At 39.7% G+C, this 25532-nt stretch overlaps 1 long non-coding RNA gene across 1 annotated transcript; it reads right to left on the bottom strand.

The window, feature by feature from the left end:
* Positions 1-1916: 1916 nt before the first annotated feature.
* Positions 1917-21440, bottom strand: LOC139164358 (uncharacterized). Its single transcript, XR_011558611.1, has 2 exons — positions 21273-21440; positions 1917-2209 (listed from the first exon to the last, which is right to left on the bottom strand). It is a non-coding gene; the product is annotated as an uncharacterized lncRNA (long non-coding RNA).
* Between the last annotated feature and the right edge of the window lie 4092 nt (positions 21441-25532).

The raw sequence follows: 25532 nt of genomic DNA on the forward strand, positions 1-25532 counted from the left end.
TTCTGCAACAGATGAAGAGAATGCAGTTGCTTGCAATGTGATTGTAAAGGTCATTTATATAGAGTATGGAGAGTGTTGGTCCAAATATGCTGCCTTGGGGTGTGCCTCTCTTAACTGGGATTAGATATGGTGCTCCCTATTTTGACAACTTGTTGTCTGTTTTATAGGAACCCAGTTATCCAACTATGGAGGGATCCTAAGATGCTGCCATAGGATTTGAGTTTTAGAAGTAGTTTGTCATAAACCATTGAGTCGAACGCTTTAGAGAAGTCAATGTAAATTGTATCTATTGATTTGCCCTGATCAAGATGTGTAGTCCATATTTGTTTGTTTGTTTGTTTGTTTGTTCGTTAGTTCATTCATTCATTCATTCATTTATTTGATTTTTTATGCCACCCTTCTCCTTAGACTCAGGGCGGTTTACAATATGTTAACAATAGCACTTTTTAATAGAGCCAGCATATTGCCCCACAATCTGGGTCCTCACTTTACCCATTTCGGAAGGATGGAAGGCTTAGTCAACCTTGAGCCGGTGATGAGATTTGAACTGCTGACCTGCAGATTTAGCAGTCAGCTTTAGTGGCCTGCAGTACAGCACTCTACCCTCTGTGCCACCTCAGCTCCATATGTTTTTGCAGTGAAGGAGTTGCAGGTTGCAAGATAATTTTTTTCTGAAACTGAACTGTTTGTTAGAGAGTAGGTTGTTAGTTTCTAGGTGCAGGGTAATTTATTGGTTTATGATTGATTCCATGACTTTTCACAAAATGCGGCATAGTGAGATTGGTCTGTAGTTTTCAACTAGACTAGGATCTCCTTTTTTGAAGATGGGAATGACTGTTGCTTGCACCCACAGCTTTGGTAGTGAGCTGGTCCTGAATGATTTTTCAAAGATTATGCTTAGTGGTTCAGCTATGGCTGTGCAAAGCTTTTTTAAGAAGTATGCACATAGACCATAAGGCCCAATTGATAGAGAAGGTTTAAGGTCATGTAGTGCTTTTCCAATGCTGTCTTCTGTGAAGTCTATTTAAGTTAAGTCCTTGTGAGTATTTGAGGTGCGATTAGTGAATTTTGGGGATGAACCATTGCTGTTAACAAAGACTGAGCCAAAGAATGTGTTGAAGAGGTTAGCTTTGGTTGATTCATCATAGTATTCTTTGTTGTTGGGTCCTTTTAGTGGTGGGATGGGTCTTGAGTCCTTGAGCTAACTAAACAAGTAAATAACTAAACAAGTTATTATTTCTGAGCTGTTTTTCTCCCCAGTGTAGCACTTCCCTAAAAAGTGCTAACTGCATGTTAACTAGTTCAGTTTTGTTGTCTTAGTTGATTGGAACCATTCACCTGGCATTGCTACTGATACCTTAATCAGGTTTCAGCTAAAGGCTTCTCTTTGCCTTTGAAATTATTCATGAGTTGCACTAGGTAAAAAGTGCAGGCCTTCAATGTATACTTCCCTTGGTGTGCATGCTTACTCTCTTCCCCTCAAATGAACACAACTATAAACATTCTCTTCTTGTGAATTATCCCAACAGCAGAGTGAATATTCCAAAGGGTGGGGAGCAGGATTAAAGGCTACAAGATCAGCCCTTTTATCTGGCCTCATTGTGAGTCAAGTTCCAGAAAACTTTCCCTCCATTTGGGCATATGGGGTCATATCCATCTGATGCTAGAAAGCATGGGTTTCATACTCTATGGTGACGTGATGTATCAGGACATTTTGGGATTTTTTGCCTCTGTGTGGGTATGGCTGCTAAATGAGGGCTCCTTGTATAACATTACCTGCATCAGCCGCTGACCTATGGTAATCTAGCAAATCAATTAATGTTTAGAAAAGGTCATTGAGATAATATCTTACACTTCTGTATAAGTTTCCACCAAATAGATCTATCACATTCAAGAAGAACACATGAAATTCCATATGAAGTTCTATTCACTTTATTCATTAAAGGAAGCATAGCTTTGTTAGTCTATAGTAATAAAAAATGAGAAGGGATTTGGTAACATCATGTAACAATTTAAAAAAAAATCGCAATAATTTCAGTTGGTAAAATCTGTCTTTTACAAAGTAGGGTTTCACATTTGGATCCACTGTTTACTATTGTACACAATCCAGCTTCACATGGTTATATTAAAGAGAATGATATATGATTTCAGACATACATCTTCTGGTTTAAAGGGTGCTGTATATGTCCTGTTGTTCATTTACTTAGATCTGTAAAATAAAACATGAACAGTAAGTGAGAAATAAATTTGCATCTGTACATTTTTATAAAATTATTTTTTAAACTCATTCATATGATCTGCAACAGAAAGCAGCCTGCAATAATTTTTGAGATGTCAAACAACATGGGCAAGACAATTCTGAATATCAGCGTCACTATGTTAAAATCAAATGGTTAAAACTATTCAAGAACTCTAGGCCATTTTACCACTGAGCAATTTCTATCATTTTTAAGATTACTTTTGACAGAATGACATGTAATAAACTTTAAAAATTTATTAGGCATTCTTGATATTTTGGGAAATAAGCTCTGGCAGTCAGAATGAACTCAAAACACCAACATTTTAAATATAGGAATGGGGAATTAGATGTAACCAAACTTTAATTCATCCTCACAGGGAATACACTTGAGGGAAGATGGAACACAAATGCAGTGAATAAACAAACTCACAGTATTCTCAGACAACACAGCCAATATAAGAATACTGGGAACTGTAGCACAGCAATATCAAGAAAAATATAATTCATCTTATATTTATATAATTTTCCAATAAAATCTCCACTATATATATATTTGATATTTACCTGTCCATTTCTGCAAAATTTGTATTTCATTAATACAACTTGTATTAATTGCAATTTAAAATGCAAACCCCATCATACAATAAGATTCCTGTGATCCAAATGAAATTCCTTCTATTCAGAGCAATGGAAAGAAGTTCTATTGGGAATGGGATGAGGGACAAGGAGGAACAAACTTCACCCATCATTTCATCTCTTCTAATCTGATGCTGACTCCTGTCAGATTCCAAAACTGAAGAGATCCCCCTCTCCTAAGAATGAAATGACTGAAAAGTCTAATTTAACTTCAATGAGCTATTTTCATTAATTTCATTGTGCTCAATGCAACCAATTTAATCAGAAAGCAATTAATTCTTAGGCTGGGTCTAGAAGGCTTTTCTCAGACCCTCTGGATTATCTGACATTTTCAGCTATCCGACTATCAGCCCACTTGTTTATGTCAGATAATTGAGACTCTACCGTACACAATTTATTTGTGCAGAGTTTGGACAGTTAGTAATGGAAGATAAGTAATAAAAATAAGAACGCCTTGTGGGGAAATAACGTTTATCCAAAAGCAATTACTATTCATTTAAATACAGATTTGACTTTAGGTATTAAGAAGATAATGACTTATATTAAGCGATTTTGGTTATCTTTCGCTTTGTCATCTTTAGAGTTGGATAGCCATCTGAACCAAAATAAAGATATGTATAATTAAAAATCATATACAATAATATATATAAGCTGTGATATAACAATACTGTTTACCCCACTCCCCTCCCACTTCTCTTTTCTGTACTCCCATCCCCCTTTCCCCCTGTTTTACTCCTTTTTGTATAAACCAATAAAGTATATTTTTAAAAAAAATTAAAAAAAAGAAGAAGAAGTTAATGACATCATATTTTCTAAAGTTGAAAAATAACAGTAGGGAACACAGTAGTAATCATTTTCTGCCTATCAATTGATCAAGCTGCATGATAAACTTCAAACTTCTGGCAGAGAAAATGCAGAGTTAGCGGGCAAAATTGCATTCTAACCATTGTGCCACCGTGGTTGTGTAATCATACATTAAATATTACATGTAAAATAAGATATCCCATGAAATATTTCTAAGCTTAGAAGAAATGGAAAAATAGTTTGAGCAAGAAGACTCTCTGAAATAAATTGGACCAGACTGATTGATTATCTATCACTGAATGATTTTCTATTGCCTGCAAGAGACTACTAGACCCAGCCTAAAATTAATTGCTTTCTGATTAAATTGGTTGCACTGAGCACAATGAAGGGTCTAAGAAAAGCCTTGAAATCACTGTGAATTGGAAATGCATTGAAGTTTTATTGCAGTAATGTTACAGTGACAACATTATACTAATGTATAAAGAGTTCAGTCCTCTCAAAATGTAAATAAATCAGTGATCCTTCCCCATCGTGGCTGCCATGTTTGGGGGCATGTCTGAGGGCACGGAAGTGCCTACAGCCACGCCCCCAAGTAGCAGCGATGTCAGATAATCCGGAATGTCAGATGACGGAAGGACGGATAATCGAGACTCTGCTGTACTTGTATTGGATGTTATCCTATCCATGTCATTATTGAAGTGATGGTAGGTTTGCAACACAACAAAACCAAGAATAGAAGAAAAAAAAACAATTAAAAATTATTAACATTAAAATTAATAAAGATGGACTAAAACTAGAAACCAATAGATAAGCATCATAGGGGCAGAACCTTCTTTCTTAGTCCACCAGTCACTTATTCATTTTATTATTTTTTATTAATTTTGTTTGTCAAACATGTACGTGTACAGGTGTAGGCAGAAACATAAACATAAGTGAACCAAGAGGAACCCACCTCTGATATAGAGCATATATAGCCCTTTTATTATTATTTATTTATTTACTTATTAAATTGATTTGTATGCTGCCTCTCTCTGAGGTCTCCAATTAATATAGCTAAAAAAAATTAAAAACTCTAAAACTCCAAAAACCCACTAATTCTACCACTGATATCTCTACCCTAGTCAAGGATGCCATGGAACGTGAACAAAAACGCCAGAATGCTATCCTCTTTGGTCTTGATGAAAGTCATGAATCAGATATAACAAGAATAAGAAATATCATCCACCAACATCACTCACATGCACAAACATTCGCCCAAGAAGACATTTTGGAAGTTACCAGAATTGGACCTGAGCACAAGTATAACGATGGCTCAATAGCTCCCCGCTTGTGCAAAGTAGTATGCAAAACTGAACAAATAAAACAGCAATTCATCAAGACCATTAACCACATTGCCAGAAATAACAAGTCCTTCAACAAACTCAGATCCAGACAAGATCTTTCTCTCCTCCAACGTATTCGCTCTCGCGAACTACGGGCAGAACTCAGGAGACGCTATGAACTTGGTGAAACAAACCTTTACATAGATTACCGCACAGAAAGCATCAAACCCAAAACCCATAATTCTCCCCACATCTTCCGGTCTAACTTTCAACCTACCATCTCACAACATCAAACTGACACCTGCCAGACCACCATCCCACAACAACAAATGGACAACCCTACCACCTCAAACCAAGAATAGGAAAGCATGCCCCTTACTTCCTCTGACCACCCCAAAACCAATCCCCAACACAAGACCAATCTCAAATGTAAATTATTAAATGCTAGAAGTTTAGTCAACAAGATATCTGAATTCCTCCTTCTACTTGTCCTCCATTTTTGATATAATTTTTATATGCGAAACATGGTTAAATGCTTCCTACCCAGACTCCATTATCACATCAAAAAACTACCATGTTTTCCGCTCAGACCATGAATCCCGCAGAGGAGGCGGAGTAGCTATATTTTACAAAAAATCGCTGAACCTAAAAATCCTCAAAGTTGCACAGGATTTATTGGTACCGGAAACTATTGTGTGTGATTTATTCCTAAATACCACAATTCGCTTCTTACTCTGCTACAGAGCCCCGGACTACGACATCGAACATGCTAACAAATTATCCACATTACTAACGTGGGCAACCAACTGCCCATACCCCATTATCTTCCTCGGAGACCTCAACCTACCACACATCAACTGGTCCTTAAATGAATGCAGCACGGAAACCATCCATTCTACCGTATATAATACCATCACCCATCTGGGACTCGACCAACTAGTAACTAAAAATACGAGAGTTGATAACTGTCTGGATCTCATCTTCTGTAACAGCAAAAGTACAATATATGGCTTACAAATAACAGAACCATTTTCCAACAGCGACCACAGCATGATAAACTTCAGTCTCAACTTAAGCCACACTATGAACCACCAAAATAATACAACACCAAAATTCAATTTCAAAAAAGCGAACTACGAACTCATTGAAGCCCACCTCTCAACATTAAACTGGAAAACTCTATTCTCTGAATGCTACACTACTGATGACCTCTATAACACATTCCTACTCGAAATGAAAATTATTATCAGACTCCATGTACCTCTAACATGTACCATAAACAAAAAAAATAACCTCCCCATCTCAATAAGAAAATTACAAACAAGAAAAAAATATCTCTGGAGGAAAAACAAAAAAGGACAAGTTTCCAACTTCAAAAGCCGATATAAAAGCATTTTCAATCAAATAAAAGCAGAATGCCTTAACTACTACAGCAAACAAGAGGAAAACCTCCTACGCACCAAATCTAATAGAGCTTTCTACAACTTTGTCAACAATAAACTCAAAGACTCTAGACCAATCCCACCTCTCAAAGGACCCAACAACAAAGAATACCATGATGATTCATCCAAAGCCAACCTCTTCAACTCTTTCTTTGGCTCTGTCTTTGTTAACAGCAATGGCTCATCCCCCAATTTCATCAATCGCACCTCAAACTCCCTCAACGACTTAACCCAAGTAGACCTCACTGAAGACCAAGTTGAAAAAGCATTACGTGACCTTAAACCTTCTCTATCAGTCAGACCAGATGGTCTATGTGCATACTTCCTAAAAAAGCTCTCCTGTGCCATAGCTGAACCACTAAGCATAATTTTTGAAAAATCCTTCAGAACCAGCACACTTCCTAAGCTATGGTCGAAAGCAATGGTCATCCCCATCTTCAAAAAAGGAGACCCCTCTCTTGTAGATAACTACAGACCAATTTCACTATGCTGCATCCCATGCAAAGTCATGGAATCAATTATAAACAAATCAATTACTCTCCATTTAGAAACTAATAATTTGCTCTCTAACAAACAATTTGGTTTCAGAAAAAATCTATCCTGCAACCTGCAGCTCCTCCACTGCAAAAATATATGGACTACTCATCTAGATCAAGGGAAATCTACAGATGCAATTTATATTGACGTCTGCAAAGCCTTTGATTCAGTGGTCCACGACAAACTACTCCTAAAACTCAAATCCTATGGCATCTCAGGATCCCTCCACAGATGGATTACAGCATTCCTGTCAAACAGACAACAAGTGGTCAAAATAGGAAGCACCATATCCACCCCCGTCCCAGTTAAAAGCGGTGTTCCCCAAGGTAGTGTACTGGGACCAACGCTCTTCATTCTCTACATCAATGACCTTTGCGATTACATCGCAAGCAACTGTGTCCTCTTCGCTGATGATGTAAAACTCTTCAACACCACCGATAACACAACTACTCTCCAAAAAGACCTTGACGCTGTTTCTGAGTGGTCTAACACATGGCAACTCCAAATCTCAACTAGCAAATGCTCTGTCCTACACATTGGGAAGAAGAATCTGAACACCAAATACGAACTGAATAATCAAATTATCACAGATAATCCCCACTCGGTTAAAGACCTTGGTATACTAATAACAAAAGATTTAAGTGCCAAAGCCCACTGCAACAATATAGCCAAGAAGGCTTCAAGAGTTGTAAACCTAATCCTACGTAGTTTCTGCTCTGGCAATCTCACACTACTTACTAGAGCTTACAAAACTTTTGCCAGACCCATCCTCGAATACAGCTCATCTGTTTGGAACCCATATAGCATCTCAGACATTAACACCCTTGAAAATGTTCAAAGATACTTCACCAGAAGAGCCCTTCACTCCTCCACTCGAAATAGAATACCCTATGAGACTAGACTTTCAATCCTGGGCCTAGAAAGTTTAGAACTAAGACGCCTTAAACAAGATCTAAGTATTGCCCACAAGATCATATGCTGCAACGTCCTGCCTGTCAGCGACTACTTCAGCTTCAACCACAACAACACAAGAGCACACAACAGATTTAAACTTAATATTAACCGCTCCAAACTTGACTGTAAAAAATATGACTTCAGTAACAGAGTTGTCGAAGCGTGGAACTGATTACCGGACTCCATAGTGTCATCCCCAAACCCCCAACACTTTACCCTTAGATTATCTACGTTTGACCTATCCAGATTCCTAAGAGGTCAGTAAGGGGCGAGTACAAGTGCACTAGAGTGCCTTCCGTCCCCTGTCCTATTACTCTCCTATATCTCTTCTTCTATTATTTCATGATATACTCTATTCCTATATATATATATGTGTGTGTATATATATATATTCTATATATTCTATTCCTATATCTTCTTTTCTATTCTTTCTTAGATATATTTTACTATGAGTATCTCCTCTATAACCTTCATCATGTATTTTACTATGTGTATATTGATATACACTCACTAAAACCCTCATTGTGTATTGGACAAAATAAATAAATAAATAAATAAATTTAAAATCATTCATTCCCATTCAAACCTACTACACTCTACACTTGTTGGCCAGGGGCTGGGGTCTAATGACCTCAAGCCTGCTGGCACAAATAGGTCTTTAAATTTTTACAGAAGGCGAGGTGGTGGTGGAAGTGCGAATTTCTGGTTGGAGCTGATTTCAGAGGCCTGGGGCCCCCACAGAGAGGGATCTTCCCCTAGGTCCTGCCTGGAGAAGGTCAACTTTGTTGGACCTAACCAGTCGCTGGGACTCATGCGGCAGAAGGCGGTCCCGGAGTTAATCTGGTCCGATGCCATGTAAGGCTTTATAGGTCATAACCAACACTTTTAATTGTGTCTGGAAACCAATAGGCAACCTGTTGAGTATATGTAAATAGTTAACTGAGGTAAAAAGGCTGTCTCCGGGCAGAAATTGTAAAAAATACAAGGTCGCGTCTGATTGGACCAGACGCATGACAGTTCCTTTTGGCGCGAGCCACAAACAGTATAAATAGAGCTGTATTTTCCACTGACAGCTCAGACGAGTTCCATGCTGGAGTCACTTTTCAAAAAGAGCTAATAAAGGAACCGTCTACCGAGTACTTGTCTGGTCTCACTTCATTTCACTGGCGACGAGAACCGAAGAAACCACGCGTGCAGGATGAACAATCTCCAGATCGGCCGGGCTCCTGACTTTTTCGACCCCGAAAAGTCGTCGTGGAGCGCCTACATGACAAGATTCGAAATCTTCCTTGAAGCGGCTGGAATGGGAAATGCCGAAGCCGACAGGAAGCGGGCTATTTTTCTCAACTATTGCGGTCAAGAAATCTTCGACCTCGTGCAGACTCTAACCGACTCGCTCCCGGCGAAATCCGTTCCCTGGGACGACCTACAAGCAAGACTCGCAAATCACTTCAAGCCCACGAAGCCAGCCGTGGTGTTCCGACACCAATTTTAAAGAATGGCTCAACGGGACTCCGAGTCCATCAATCAATTCGCTACGCAGCTTCGAACGGTGCTGTCAAAGTGCAAGTTTGACAGTCCAGAAGCTCGCCTCACCGACGCCCTTATTTTTGGGATGAAAAACTCCACCGTCCATAATAAGCTCCTCACCGAGGACGAGCCTACACTCCAAGCTGTCATTAAGTTAGCTCAAACCGCCGAGGTCGCCGACGCAGCTGCCAAAGAGCTTAAAGAGCACGAGAAGAAGGAAACCGTCTCCAAAATCGCCTATTCTGATCTCCAAGCCGAGCCTTCCGACGACCTCAGTCCACCAGCCAGCGCCGACGACACCTGTCTCCTATTGCCAGCAGACCCATCTAGACATCCCAGATACCCTCGCCCTTCCACCCCCTGCTCCGGCTGCCAAGGGAACCACCCACGACAACGCTGCCCCTTCCGGGATGCCATCTGCCGCCGCTGCAACTGGCGCGGCCACATCCCCAAGGCTTGCAGAGCCCCCCTACCCGAGGAGTCCTTCTCCACTCCTCGGCCACAGAGATACAACAACCAGGCACAACAACCGCAGGACAACAGGTTCTCCAGAGGCTCAAACCGGAGAAACTACGCAGCTGCTAACTGCGACTACTCAAGAGGTAACGCACAACTTTACGTTAATAGCACAAATACAAGGCAGGGGAACAAAATTGTAATCTCCCTGCTCCTCAATGGCAAACCATGCAATCTAGAACTGGACACAGGGTCTAAATATTCTATTATGCCTTGGGACAAGTTTAAAATGTATATGCCTAATCTGCGTAAATCTGACTTAACGCAAACCTCATTGGTAATTAGAGATTTTCAGGGAAATGTCATTCCTGTGTTGGGAGAAGTATATGTGCCTGTACAATTTAAAAATGTAAAATATTCTCTTCCAATAATTGTGGTTGCGGGGGCTAAACACTCTCTCCTTGGTCTAACTTGGATGTGCCCTTTGGGCATTGAAATCTCAGGGGTTTGTATGGTTAATGCTGATACTGATATTCCAAACTTTGTAAACAAATTCCCAGAGGTATTCAGCCCCACTTTGGGTACTTATAAAGGGACCCCTATCTCTTTTTCTATAGACCCTAACGTTCCCCCGGTCAGACTCAAGCCTCGAAGGGTCCCTTTACCTCTTCTACCCAAATTAGACCAGCAGCTAGATAAACTCATATCTCAAGGCATACTAGTCCCTGTTGAGCAAGGGCCATGGGAAACACCCATAGTCACGCCACTAAAACCAGATGGCTCCTTAAGGGTCTGTGCGGACTATAAATCAACACTAAACAAAGCCCTCCAGCATCACCCATATCCAATCCCGGTGGTCCAACATCTCCTTCATTCACTAGGAGAGGGGAGGGTTTTTGCAAAAATCGACCTCGCGCAAGCATTCCAACAACTTCCGGTCGATGAGCCTACATCTCTGGCGCAAACCATTGTGACCCACAGGGGGGCCTTTAGGTGCACAAGGTTACAATTTGGGGTAAGCATAGCCCCCGGCATATTTCAAAGCTTGATGGAGCGTTTATTGGCGGGTATTGAGGGAACTATCCCCTACTTTGACGATATACTTATTTCAGGACAAACCCAGTCACAACTGAATCAAAGAATCTGAGCAGTATTGCAGAGGCTACAATCTAAGGGCTTAAGGGTCAAAGCAGATAAATGCGTATGGGGGACTGAAAGTGTTGAATTCCTGGGATATAGGATAGATGGTAACGGCATCCACCCCACTACAGAAAAATTAAAAGCTATAACTGAAGCACCCGAACCAAACACTAAGACAGAATTACAAGCGTTTTTAGGCCTTCTTAATTTTTACTCTATCTTTTTGAAACAGAAGGCAACGGCCGCAGAACCCCTACACCGGCTGCTTCAGAAGGGAATTCCCTGGACCTGGGGCATACCTGAACATGAAGCTTTTTGTCAAATTAAAAAATTGTTGACCTCCAAGAGCGTGGTGGTTCAATATAGTTCAGTATTGCCCCTAAGGCTTACGTGCGATGCTTCAGCTTATGGGGTGGGTGGGGTATTGGCTCATGTAATGCCCAACAATACAGAAGCCCCAATTGCCTTTTTCTCTAGAACTATGACCTCTTCTGAAAGGAACTATAGCCAACTGGACAAAGAGGCTTTGGCCTTAGTAGCAAGTGTGAAAAAATTCCATAACTATCTTTTTGGGAGGAGGTTTGAATTAATCACTGATCACAAGCCCCTATTAGGTCTTCTGGCTTCTAACAAGCCAACACCTTCTTTCATGTCCCCCAGACTAATTAGGTGGGCATTGTTCCTCTCAGGGTACCAATATGACCTAATCCACAAAGGGGGAAAGTCAATAAATCATGCAGACGGTCTAAGCAGGTGCCCCATGGCTGAATTAGTGGAAGACCCAACCCCATCAGAAGATGTATTGCTTTTAGATTTTGAAGAAAACCCTTTGACTACAGCCAAAGAGGTGGCTGAGCACACCAAAAAAGACCCAATTCTGCAAGGGGTCATCAATTGCATACAGAAGGGTTGGCATGGAGACCCTGAGGAAGCACGGTTAGCAGATTTTAAAACTAAGAGGTTGGAATTGTCATACATGAGGGGTTGTATGTTATGGGGTGATAGAGTGGCCATTCCTGATTGTCTAAAATGAAAAGTACTCATTATGTTGCATGTGGGCCATCCTGGCATTGTCAGGATGAAAGTTTTGGCCAGGGGACATGTGTTGTGGCCAGGCCTAGATACCGACATTGAACAGTGGGTAGCCAAATGTGACCCATGCCAGGAGTCATGACCTAATCCCCCTAAAACTACTCCAGCAGAGTGGGAGAAACCCACAGGGCCATGGTCAAGAATACACATCGACTTCGCAGGCCCAATGGGGTCTCAGTACTTCCTAATTGTAGTAGACGCCTTCTCTAGATGGGTTGAAATAATAGCCATGCATAATATAACCACATGTGCCACTATTAAAGCCTTGTACCATTTGTTTGCAACTCATGGATGTCCAGATTTACTAGTCTCTGATAATGGGCCGCAACTAACAGCTAGACAATTTGAAATGTTTCTGAGCAATTTGGGGGTCAGACACGCACTCATATCCTCTTACTCGCCATGGGCTAATGGTCTTGCAGAACGTTATGTTCGCGTAGCAAAGGAAGCACTACGCAGAGCAGGTCCAGGGGAAGTACAGCAAAATTTAGACCAATTGGTCAGTATGTATTTGCTAAAAATTTTGATGGGGGGTTAAATTGGATCAAGGGAAAAATAATACAACAAACCGCTCCAAAAACGTATTTTGTACAACTTGAGGATGGCCGTATATGGAAACGGCACATTGATCATTTGCGAGGGCGCATTGAATCAAACCGTGAACAAACCGCTAACATGAATTCTTCCCCCCAAGCAGACTTTTGTACACAGCCTGATTTGTTGGATTTACAAATGGACTCACCCGGACAGGAAAGGTCCTCCGGCGACACCGAGCCGACTTCATCTTATTCAGAGGTCGGTACTCTGCCTGCATACTCGACTCAGCAGGCCAGAGCCCCAACTCGGGCCCAGCCGCACTCAGGAGCTAGCAGCGAACCGACCTCCACCGTGGAAATTCCGGACTCAAATGATCTGCGCAGGTCAGAGCGAGCCTCGCGCAGACCAAGCAGATTGGAGGATTACATCACATGGCTCACTGATTGACATTACTACAAACTAAGGAGGGAGGGGTGTTGAGTATATGTAAATAGTTAACTGAGGTAAAAAGGCTGTCTCCGGGCAGAAATTGTAAAAAATACAAGGTCGCGTCTGATTGGACCAGACGCATGACAGTTCCTTTTGGCGCGAGCCACAAACAGTATAAATAGAGCTGTATTTTCCACTGACAGCTCAGACGAGTTCCATGCTGGAGTCACTTTTCAAAAAGAGCTAATAAAGGAACCGTCTACCGAGTACTTGTCTGGTCTCACTTCATTTCACAACCAATGCAGTCCATGGAGTGCTGGAGAAATATGGGTATGCCTTGGAAGACCCATAACTGTTTGCGCAGCTACATTCTGGACAATTTGAAGTTTCTGAACACTCTTCAAAGCTAGCCCCATGTAGCGACCATCACAGTATTCGAGGTAATAATGGCATAAATGACTGTGAGTAGAGACTCACTGTCCAGATAGGGCTGCAACTGGTGCACCAGGCAAACCTGGGTGAACACCCCCCTCGCCACAACCAAAAGATGATAGTCCAATATCAGTTGTGAATCAAGGAGGATGCCAAAAGTTGCAGAGCCTCTCTGAGGGGGTCAAAAGTCCCCACCCAAGGTAATGTATGGACAGATGGAGGTGTCCTTGGGAGGCAGAAACAACAGCCACTCCATCTTGTCAGGATTGACTTTGAGCTTGTTAGCAGCCATCCATAAAGTAACAGCCTCCAGTCACTGGCACATCACTTCCACTGCTTCACTGAGTGGACATGGGGTGGACATGTATAGCTGAGTATCATTAGCATACTGATGACAACTCACCCTGTGCCTTTGGATGATATCACCCAGCCTGCCACCTTATAAAGACACAGGTCAAAGCAGAAACACAGAGAAATAGTTTTAACATCCATATACCAACCTTGATCTGATGCTCAGAGAAAGACAAAAGTAGCATGTACAATATGCAAAGAACCTGATTTATTCCTTAGAATACAGCATACATATATATAGAGTTGCCACTGATGATTAATGGCAGCAAAGAAATCCTTAAACCTGAAGGTTCTCTTGAACTACTTCTTACACTTTATCCATAATGTCCAGTTTCTTTAAAATAAAGGCAAAACTGAGCATACAAACAAAGACAACGTGGGCGTGTTTGCCATTTTCCATCTTCACACTTTATTTTTTGTGGGCCACAAAGAAGGAAATATTCTTGACACTTAAGGCTAATTTCTTCTCCACTCCTGTAGATTCTCATCTCGGCTACAATGATGGAATTGGGAATTTGAGGTGGTGGAGGACAGATTCCTTTCACAAAACACCTTGATTAGAATTAGAGCTGAAAATTATCTCATTTCTACTTTACCCAAAGAAGATAAATCCTAAGTATTTTCTTATGAGGCTTTTTTATGTCAAATCTCTTGTCTACTGTGATTGAGAATGCCATAATCACAAAATTCTAATTATATTTATATGATACAATTATCAGAGCTTATTTAAATCAGATTTTCAGTTGAGTTATAAGATGAAATTTGCTTATTTGTGGGGGGAGGGGTCAATGGCCATGGCAACACGGGGCTACTCTCACTCTCTTGAGGGTAGCCCCGAATCCCCACCATCCGGGGCCCTTGGTTCTGCTGAACCAGGCCCGATCCTCCCCGAAGGGGAGTTGACATAGGGGACGCTATCGGGGGCCAGGTTGGGGGTCAGCAAATCCCCACCAGGCGAATCGACCTGGTCTCGCGCTGGCAGTGGCGCGAAGTCAACCAGGCTGCAATGCCTGTGTCAACACTAGCCGTGGAAGACAACGCAATGCAGGAGATTGAGGAAGAGCGGTAACATCTGGGAAGAGAATAAATATAAAGCATTGGTGAGGTGAAGATATCTTAAGCTGTGTGCTGGTGAGTTTGGAGTGCTAAAGAAATTTAAAAAGAAATGTTGGAAAATTTGTTGCGATCAGAATTGGAATCGCCGGAAATGGATTGCAGCAGCTGCTCGAGAATGAAGGCATACAGCAACAGCTTTAACTCAGCGTAATGCCTAATATTTTCTCTTCTTCTTTTTTTGAAGAGCTCTAAAGGCTGTAAAAAATAGGGAATTTGGATTTGAGACAATTTGGTTTGTATTTGGACTAGTGTTTTTGTTTTTGTCAAAATTATTTCCCTGCATATTTAAGGAAATGATGTGTCATTTTTGAACACGATTCGCCAGCTTTGATTCGAGGAGCTATCGCATAGAAGAGACTTAGACACTAATATTGTTATGGAACAGAAGAGCCCAGCAGAGACATTTTATAAGAACTTTTTAACAAAATAAGCCATCATATACGTGATTCTTTCTAGCTGTGATATCTACACTTGGTGATACAGTCGTAGAAGTCCTACGGAGTTCTACGGAGTTCTATGGAGTTGGAATTTGAAAGATATCATTAGCATTAATATTAACAGTATTATTTCAAAGGAAGTAAAAAGGACAGTATTATTTGAAGGAAGGAAACCTGCAGTGATATGGATATATTATGTGGCAAGACATCTTATTTTTACAAAAAATTATTTTTATTAACTTTAGATTGGACATAAAAGGACTTATATTTGGACAAAGTATTATTGATTTGAAGTTGTTTGAGAATATTAATACCATTTGTTGTGTTTGGGCTTGGGCCAGCCGTTGCTCCCACAGATGGGAGAGGTGTGGCACAAAGTGAGTGCAAAAGCCTGGCTGACAGCCAGGAAGACGTGGCAGACAGCCATGAGGATGAGGGCACTGGTTCAGAGGAGTTGGCAGACAGCACGCAGGACTCAGCAGACAGCCCAGGGGATTTGGCATGCAGTCACTCAGATAGTATGTCTTCCTTGGATTCCTCTGCAGACCAATTCATAGACATGCGTAGCCGAAGAGCTATCCAAAGGAGGGCTCAATTAAAGGACTATTATCAGTGATCAGAGTAGCACCTGGGCTGGGTATGGTTCTTATACTGAGGGCTGGGTGTGGTTCCCTTAATGAGGGCTAAAGGTATAAAAGGGAACAGAGGCACAATGCAAACTGTGGCTATTTATCTGTGTTGGTTTGTGGATCCTGCTCTGAAGTTTCTGTTCCGTGCCTTTGGATTTCAACCCAGCTTTTTCAGTCATGTGGGAGGTGAAACCTCTGGGACTTGCTGTTTGCTCTAAGATTCAAAGGACTCCTGAAACATTTCTGCTCCATGCAGGTTGTCTTTGTTTGCTATTTCCTATGTTTTGTATTTGGGCTGATTTACGCCTTGCACTACAGTTTATTCCTGATAACAAGGACTGTTTTGGTTAACCCTTTTTTGTTTGTTTAATACAACTTTGCTGATTAGAACAGCACATGTGTGTTTGATTTCTTTTCCTTGGACTGTTACTAATTGCCTAAGCCCAGTCAGGCAGAACACCATTAAGGGAAAGTGCTCTTTGAAAAGATGAAATAATATCACAGTTTTACAATTATATTAAGATGGGGACTATGTGAATTAAAATGAGTTTAGACTATAAGAAAAGTATAATATTAAGGGAAATGTATTTCGGTTTCAGGATTGCATGGTTTGAGGAAAGGGGAATTAACTAATATGAACAAAGATACTTATGTTTCATATGATGTGAAAACAAGAGCTTTATTAGATTTAAAAGAGTATTCCTTGGGTAAAATTCAAAATTAAAATTTAAAGTATAAATTTTGAAATTTTGAAATATGGAAGTACTGAAAGAATGAATACAGAGATGGGTTATGGGTTTTTTTTTGTTTAGGAAGATTGATATTAATGATCATTATAAATATACTGATCTACAAGGATGAGAGAAATGGAGTAAAACCAGCATTGAGTTAGCGAAAAGAATATAAGAAAATAATTTTAGGGAATTTTAGGGTATAGCCAATAGGTTTTTTATTAGCTATAATCAGCATGGAATAAGCATAGAAAATAGAATTAAAAATGCAATGAATTTAGATGGATAACTAATGAATTATTTCTTGATGCAAAGTATTTTGAAATAGAATTAAGATACTTAACTTACTGATTTAAAAGCATAAAAATATTTAATCTAGAAGATAAGGAAGAGTATGTTTGATGTATTTTTTGAAGATGATACTTATACAATATACAGACTATTGATAATATATAGACTAAAGACTACTGATAATATATTTTAGGGACCACTAGAACACTCAGATTATAATTTTTGAAAAGTGTACTAATTTATAAAAAGTTATAATTCAATTTGGGGTTAAGAGGGGGAAGCTTTCTTTTTTAATCTATTGTGATCATTATAATTAGAATAGGGCATGAGAATTCCGCTGGGTATGCAGCAATAAAATTAGAGTAGGGCACAAAGATATATAATTTGATTCCAGTGGGTTTTTAGAGAAGTTTCTTTTTCACTGATTAAAATATTTTTGGTAAGAGAAAGTATTATAAAAGTAATTATTGATTATAGAAATTATTAAATTATAGAAAATATAGGCTACAATTTTAGAAAGGCATACTAATGCTTGAAAGGGTATAACTTTAATTAGGATTAAAGAAAGGGAATTTCTTCTTTTTAGCTATTGGGATAAATATATTTAGGCTAGGGCATTATGATTCCACTGGGCATGCAGCGATAATATTAGATTAGGGCATGAAGATTTAGTTGGGTGTGCAACATTATATTTTGGAGTTAATTCCAGTGAGTTAATAGGGAATCTTTCTTTTCTTTTTTCTCCCCCTCCTCTTTCTTTCTTTAATCTCTTTTTTATATACTAGATGGCTAATTTGGGTGAGGGGGTCCTTTCCGGCTCCTTACAAGGAGGCACTTGTGCTCCCCCTCCTCAAGAAGCCTTCCCTGGACCCAGCCGTACTTAATAACTATCATCCAGTTTCCAACCTTCCCTTTATGGGGAAAGTTGTTGAGAAGGTGGTGGCGCTCCAGATCCAGCGATCCTTGTAAGAAGCCGATTATCTAGGCCCTCAACAGTCAGGTTTCCAACCAGGTTACAGCATGGAAACTGCTTTGGTTGCGTTGATGGATGATCTCTGGCGGGCCTGTCACGCTGTGTATTGCCAGCCCCAGAGATGTTCAGAGATATTCAGTAATTAAATAATTAACAGTGTGTATGTTTGTTAGCTCCACCCATTATGATGTAAAATAATTTCCTTTCTTCTCCAAAGACTCCATCTTCTTCCTTCTTTTGTCTTCAAAGATGTAGCATGCATAGAAGATGCCTCTGATAGGCATTAGATATATTTTGTTATTTTCTTAATAAAAGTAACTTCATTTGAAAGCTGTTTCTCTACTTTAATCCATCAACTCTCAGATTTGATTTATTGTAGTCCATGCGGGCTATAATTTATCTACTAAATCTGTCAGGGCCTGGGACAGGGGTTTATCCTCTGTCCTGGTGCTTCTTGACCTCTCAGCAGCTTTCGATACCATTGACCATGGTTTCCTTCTGCACAGGCTGGAGGGGTTGGGAGTGGGAGGCACTGTTCTTCAGTGGTTCTCCTCCTACCTCTCCATCCAGTTGCAGTCGGTGTTAATGGGGGGTACCTCAGGGGTTGGTCCTCTCCCCCCTGCTATTCAATATCTACATGAAACCGCTAGGTGAGATCATCCAAGGACATGGGGTGAGATATCATCAGTATGCAGATGATACCCAGCTTTACATCTCCACCCCTTGTCCAATCAACGAAGCAGTGGAAGTGATGTGCCGGTGTCTGGAGGCTGTTGGGGTCAACAGACTCAAACTCAACCCTAATAAGATGGAGTGGCTGTAGGTTTTGCTTCCCAAGGACAATTATATCTGTCCATCCATCACCCTGGGGGGGAAATTATTATCCGCAAATTGGGTGTGCTCCTTGATCCACAGCTCACATTAGAGAAACATCTTTCAGCTGTTGCGAGGGGAGCGTTTGACCAGGTTCACCTGGTGCACCAGTTGCGACCCTACTTGGACCGGGAGTCACTGCTCACAGTCACTCATGCCCTCATCACCTCAAGGTTCGACTACTGTAATGCTCTCTACATGGGGCTACCTTTGAAGAGTGTTCGGAAACTCCAGATCATGCAGAATGCAGCTGCGAGAGCAACCATGGGCTTCCCTAGGTATGCCCATGTTACACCAACACTTGGTTGCCGATCAGTTTCCGGTAACAATTCAGAGTATTGGTTATGACTTATAAAGCCCTTCATGGCACCGGACCAGAATATCTAACTAACTAACTAACTAACTAACTAACTAACTAACTAACTAACTAACTAAATAAATAAATAAATAAATAAATAAAATGTCCTGTCATATTGCCAGCGCACCTAAAGATGAAATATTTTGTGCTAGTTTCTTTAATGTGAAGTTATAAATTATATTAATCCCATGATTAGAAATAATGAGAAGTATGTTTTAATTAATAATTTGATTAATGGAAATTGGTTTTCTAGAAAAAACATCTGGTAGTTCTAAGGAAGATTCCTGAGGTTTAGATCCTTATTAAGTCTGAAGATTTGTAGAAAAGGAATGCTAAAAACATAATTTATTATTTATTAGGCTTTATTTTCTGCTAAAAGTAATTAATGGATTTTTCATGAATAATAAGGAAATAGTTGCATGTATCCAACATATTTTTGTTTCCAGTCATGTTAGAAGGAGGAGGAAAGCCAAGGTGCTCGGTGACCAACTATGGCGTTTTACCATCAAAAACAAAAAAACAACCCACCAGCAGAATCAATTTAAATAGTTTGTAAGGCTTACATCCAGCCTGGCAGTGAATGTGCTCCACATAACTGCTGAAGGCTTGGGGACAAGAGGAGCCAAAATAACTCCCCAGAAGCTCAAACACTGAATGCTAAAGATTTACCACAAAGGGCTGTGGAACATGGCATCCAAATGCATAGGCGAATAAGTGGTCGACTAGCCGAGACAGAGAGCCATGAGCCTTCCCTCAGTAATAACTTTCATGCTCGAAGACTGTAATGTTTTTTTGATCATGCAAGTTATTTGAGAGACATACAAGCACATTGAGATTGGTTTAGATGATGAGACAGATGGCGGAGGTGAGGGTGACCAGGGGGGGACTGGGTGAAGGCTATAGAAACTGTTGCTTCTCTTTTGACCATTTGAGGCAAAATATCAGATGCCAGGGACCAGACACCATTGGGAGAGAAACAGCAAAGTGAGGAATTTCTAACTACTGAGGGGTTAACCCTGCCATTATTCCGCCACATTCTATGCTGCTTGTGATCTGGAGAGAATAATGTGCATTGTTGGGATGAATAAACTGCAGTAGTCCTTAGATGAGGAGTGACCTGGATCTTGGGGAATCTATCTTGAGGATGTTTACCAAGGACCTTGGACTCATATGGGTATGGATTGTAAAACCTGGCACTCCCACCATCACCTCCCCTTCCCCTTATGGATCTATTCTTCCAGCTTACTTTTTTAAGACTGAAATGGATTTTACTGTTGGTATTTATATATATTTTATATATTCCTTTAGATCAGAGAGAAAGGTGTTTGTTTTTCCCAGAGGAAACATAATGGTCCCTGCTTGAGAAGGCTAAGCAATTCTAGCAGATATCTAGTAGAAACCAGCCAGAATAGCACTGAAAATAAACACTTAAAAAAAGTTATACTGGTAAAGACTAGACCCAGACAGGCCAAAACAAAAACAAAAAACTTTGCACTGCTGTGCTTACATACTTTACATCATTTGTAAAGTATACTTTACATACTTTACATACTTTACATGGAACTTGCCTAAGCTATCTACATTCACCATCTCTTCTCTGGAGTGGTAAAAGAGCCCTTCAGGAAAGACAATCTTTGAGCTGATTTATTAAACCAATGACACTTTTTAAGTGCCTGGTACACTGTGAATAAGAGATTTTGAAGTCAGAATCCTGCTGACAAAAACTGTTTTGAAAGTTTACATATTACAAAAAGATTAATGTTTGAGGTCATACACATGATATTTTAAGACATGTGAAATCTCAATATTTATATAAGCCCCTCCAAATTCCTCATTGATTCATCTTCCTTTTTCCATTTCTAATATCAACATAGGATTGAAAAAAATACATATGCATGGATAACGTTTTTTAGAACGCAAACACAGGGTTGGCATTTCAATAGAAAAAAGTACTATTTCTTACCTTTGCAAATAGGTAGCTCAAACCATTTCAAATTTTCACATCTTACTGTATTTGGCTGACTAATTTCAAAACCTGAAAGGCAGTTATACTTCACAGTTTCATTAGGAAAAAACATTGTGCGGTTTCCAATTTCTACTATAACATTGACAATTTCAGGAAGAGATTTACATCGTAAATCTAGAAAGAGAAACCATAGGAAGTTTTTTTAATGAAAGAAATAAAATATCATAAAGACATTTCTATTGTTTCTGTATAGGAAATCTCTTTTAATGAAACATGATTCAAAAAACAAATCTCTATGCTAAAAACAGCTGCTAGTGTAGAACTACTTCTGAAAGACTCAAGTTGTTGCCAACCCTTCCATCGTAAGCAGCTGCCTCTTGGTCATGTGATGCATAATGGAGTGTATAGAGCAGTGATAGCGAACCTTTTTTTCCTTGGGTGCCGAAAGAGCGTAGGCGTGCACTATCACACATGCACGAGTGCCCACACCCATAATTCAATGCCTGGGGAGAGCAAAACAGCTTCCCTTGCCCCCTGGAGGACCTCTGGAGGTTGGAAACAACCTGTTTCCCAACTTCTGGTGGGCCCAATAGGCTCCAAAGACTTGATTAAGTCTTTGGAGAGGGGCGGCATACAAGTCCAATAACAATAACAATAACAATAACAATAACAATAACAATAACAATAACAATAACAATAACAATAACAATAACAATAACAATAACAATAACAATAACAATAACAATAACAATAACAATAACAATAACAATAACAATAACAATAACAATAACAATAACAATAACAATAACAATAACAATAACAATAACAATAACAATAATAATAATTATTATTATTATTATTATTATTATTATTATTATTATTATTATTATTATTCCCTGGAGCCAGGGGAGAGTAAAATCTCCCTCCCCACCCCCTCTGAGGCTCTAAGGAAGCCAAAAACACCCTCCCAGAGCCTCTATGTTGGGCAAAAATCAGCTGGCTGGCACACACATGCACCTTGGAACTGAGCTAGGGCAACAACTCACGTGCCAGCAGATATGGCTCTGCGTGCCACCTCTGGCACTCGTGTCATAGGTTTGCCATCACCGGTATAGAGCATATACATCCCCTATGCTCGCCACCATATACAGACACAGGTCAAACCAGAAATAGTTTTAGCATCAATGTACCAACCCTTATTTGACTCTCAGAGAGAGAGGAAGGCAGCATCTACAATGTGCAAAGAACCTGATTTGTCGCTTGGAATACAGCACACGCATATACAGAGAGGCCACTGTGGATAAATGGCTGTTAAGAATTCCATAAGCCATGCTCTGAATGTTCTCCCGCACTTTTTGCTTCTTACACTTTATCTGTAATGTCCAGTTTCTTTAAAATAAAGGCAAAAATGAGCATACAAACCAAGACAGCGTGGGGGTGTTTGCCATTTTCCATTTTCACACTTTATTTTTTGTGGGCCACGAAGAAGGAAATGTTCTTGACACTTAAGGCTAATTTCTTCTCCACTCTTGTAGATTCTCATCTCTGCTACATTGATGGCATTGGGAAGTTGAGGTGGTGGAGGACAGGTTCCTTTAACAAAACATCTTATAATTAAAATTTGATTAGAATTAGAGCTGAAAATTATCTCATTTCTATTTCACCCAAAGAAAATAAATCCTAAATATTTTCTTAGGAGGATTTATGTCAAATCTCTTGTTTAATCTCTACTGTGATTGAGATGCCATAATCACAAAGAGATTTAAATTCTAATTATGTTTGCATGATAAATTATCAGGGCTTCTTTAAGTCAGGATTTCAGTTGAGTTATACAATGAAATTTGCTGCATCCAGTTGGTAAATGGCTACGTAGCAGAGCCGACAAATAGTCTTTGTGGTACTCTTCAGTTGTTTGGTAGCTTTCCATACATTTGCCTATGATATTTTTCTCTCTTTGGCAACTGAGGATGGAGATACTTGTGATCTCATTTTTCTTGACTGTTGATGTCCCCATGTGAGGCTAGGGATGTAGTTTTCGGTACCACAGCCCTCATAGTCTGCTGACCCATAGGCTTCTATCCTTACCCCTACCAGTCAGTATTTGCATTATGTTTCAAAAGATATTTGTTTGTTTGTTTGTTTGGCAATGTTTTACAGGTAAACATTTACAGTAAGAATTAAACAGCATGCAAAAATTAATCGCTTTCAAAGTTAAATAGCAAGCGGATCAGCACCTTAACAATACATCTAAAATACAGGGCATGCAATTAATCCATAAATATTTTGTGAAAGAAATCAATTTGAAACATTTTTCTAAAGAAAAATGCTATTCTAGAAAGCTGGTGCTACTACTGAGAAATTGTGGTTTTATAATTTATATCTCATTCCTCTCCCCTTGTTTCATGGAAATTGAGCACCTTGTCCTTGGCTGACTGTGACTTCCAAAATATATAGATCAACACCTGGAATTGATACTGATAATCTTTTGGAAACCAATGAATTTCATCAGAAAAGGATATCGATAGAGAAGCTACATAGACTTTCCTTTTTACCAATCCTACAAAAATGCCAGGATTGACCCAGACCCAACTGGGGAATGAAAAAAACAAGAAGTATAGCTTCCATCTTTTCTATTTTTATTATCTTTTCTTTTCTGTTATCTGCTCTAACATTTGAGGTGTGTATAAGTGCACTAGTGTGCCTTCCATCCCCTGTCCAATTGTCTCTCCTTATCTCATTTATCTTTTCTTCCTTTCAAATTATACTTTTATATCTTTTCTTCTATTCGTTTCTTTAGTTATATCACTACATATCTATTCTCTTCGATGTGTATTATGCATTGGACTAAATAAATAAATAAATAAATGAAGGAAGGAAGGAAGGAAGGAAGGAAGGAAGGAATAATTCCACCCATCTGTTTTTTCACAAACTAATATTTCAGGAGCACATTTTAAACTTTCTGTTTCTTCTGATGATTATCTTTGCTGTCACCTAGTACTCAGAATTCATCCTTAAACATTACACCTAGAAACACTCACAAAACAGCCATTAAGGTCAAAACCAATTCAACAGCCACAAACTAAGCTACAACAATATCTAATTACATTAAATACCAATGATATGAGTCATTGTTGCAAGATCTGTATACTTTAAGGCCACAATTGATGAAGCAGATGGAGCCATCAAAACTTTGCAGCTGTGACATTAATACAGTAGTTAAATTTAACTGTATTGATCTTTGACACCTATAAAAATGTTTTCAGGATTGATCATAAATTAGATTAAGGTAGACAAGCTGATATTGAACTAGACTATGAAGAAAGTCCACCAGTTAGCACAAAGACAGGTAACCAGCTGAAATTATTCATCTAATCCAGGCAAAGTTTATCTATTCATCACAATATTTGCTCTTCTATGAACTGAACAAAAATAAGATTTTATTAATGTAAATATAGTTAGGAGGTATCCTAGATTATCACAATTTTGGAAAGGAATGAAGATGAATGCCTTGTAACCTGAATGTTAAAATATTTAACATTTTATTTTAATATATTTCTTATTGATTTATGAGGGGGAGTTACATTTATTGTAAAGTTATTTTGAAATTAACTAGGAGCAATATAATGATCCAATGGTCTTCTTAAGCAGCAGAAATTCTGAAATTTATTCCAGTGAAATTTTTTACCTTGCCAAGAAACTGATGTAGATGCATGCAAGTACCAAAAATCAAAGACAAATTCCATATTAGATTTGCATGCTTTTATTCTGTGTAAATTCAGTTCAATTGCTTAAGACATGAGAGACTCAAAGCAAATAACGTTGTAATGTGACAAATGAAATTTTATCACTGAACTTAGATTGTTGCTTAATGGGGAAAAGTGGACAAAAGTATACTGTCCAATGCAGACTACAACACAACTGTGTTACAACTGAGTTGACCCCTGAGGTGGAGCTGCTGCTGTGAAGGGAACAGAATAGTTGCTGGGGAAGAAAATAGTGTGGCTTCTTACCGATATGCTAGGTGACTCTGTTCTGGTAGCAGCTGCCAGACTGCACAATTAGCACCGGCGGACTTACCCGCCGGTGCCTTTTGCAGGAGGGTCGGGACGACACAGGACACATGGCGGCCGCCATCTTGGATCTCGGCTGAAGTCTCGCGAGATTGCGAGACTTCGGCCGAGAATCAGGCCAAGGTGGCCTGATTGCTGATGTGTCCGGGCGGGGCTTCCAGCCCTATAAAAGGGCGTGCAGGCCCGG

Source organism: Erythrolamprus reginae, chromosome 3 (assembly GCF_031021105.1).
Source record: "Erythrolamprus reginae isolate rEryReg1 chromosome 3, rEryReg1.hap1, whole genome shotgun sequence".
NCBI lineage: Eukaryota > Metazoa > Chordata > Lepidosauria > Squamata > Dipsadidae > Erythrolamprus > Erythrolamprus reginae.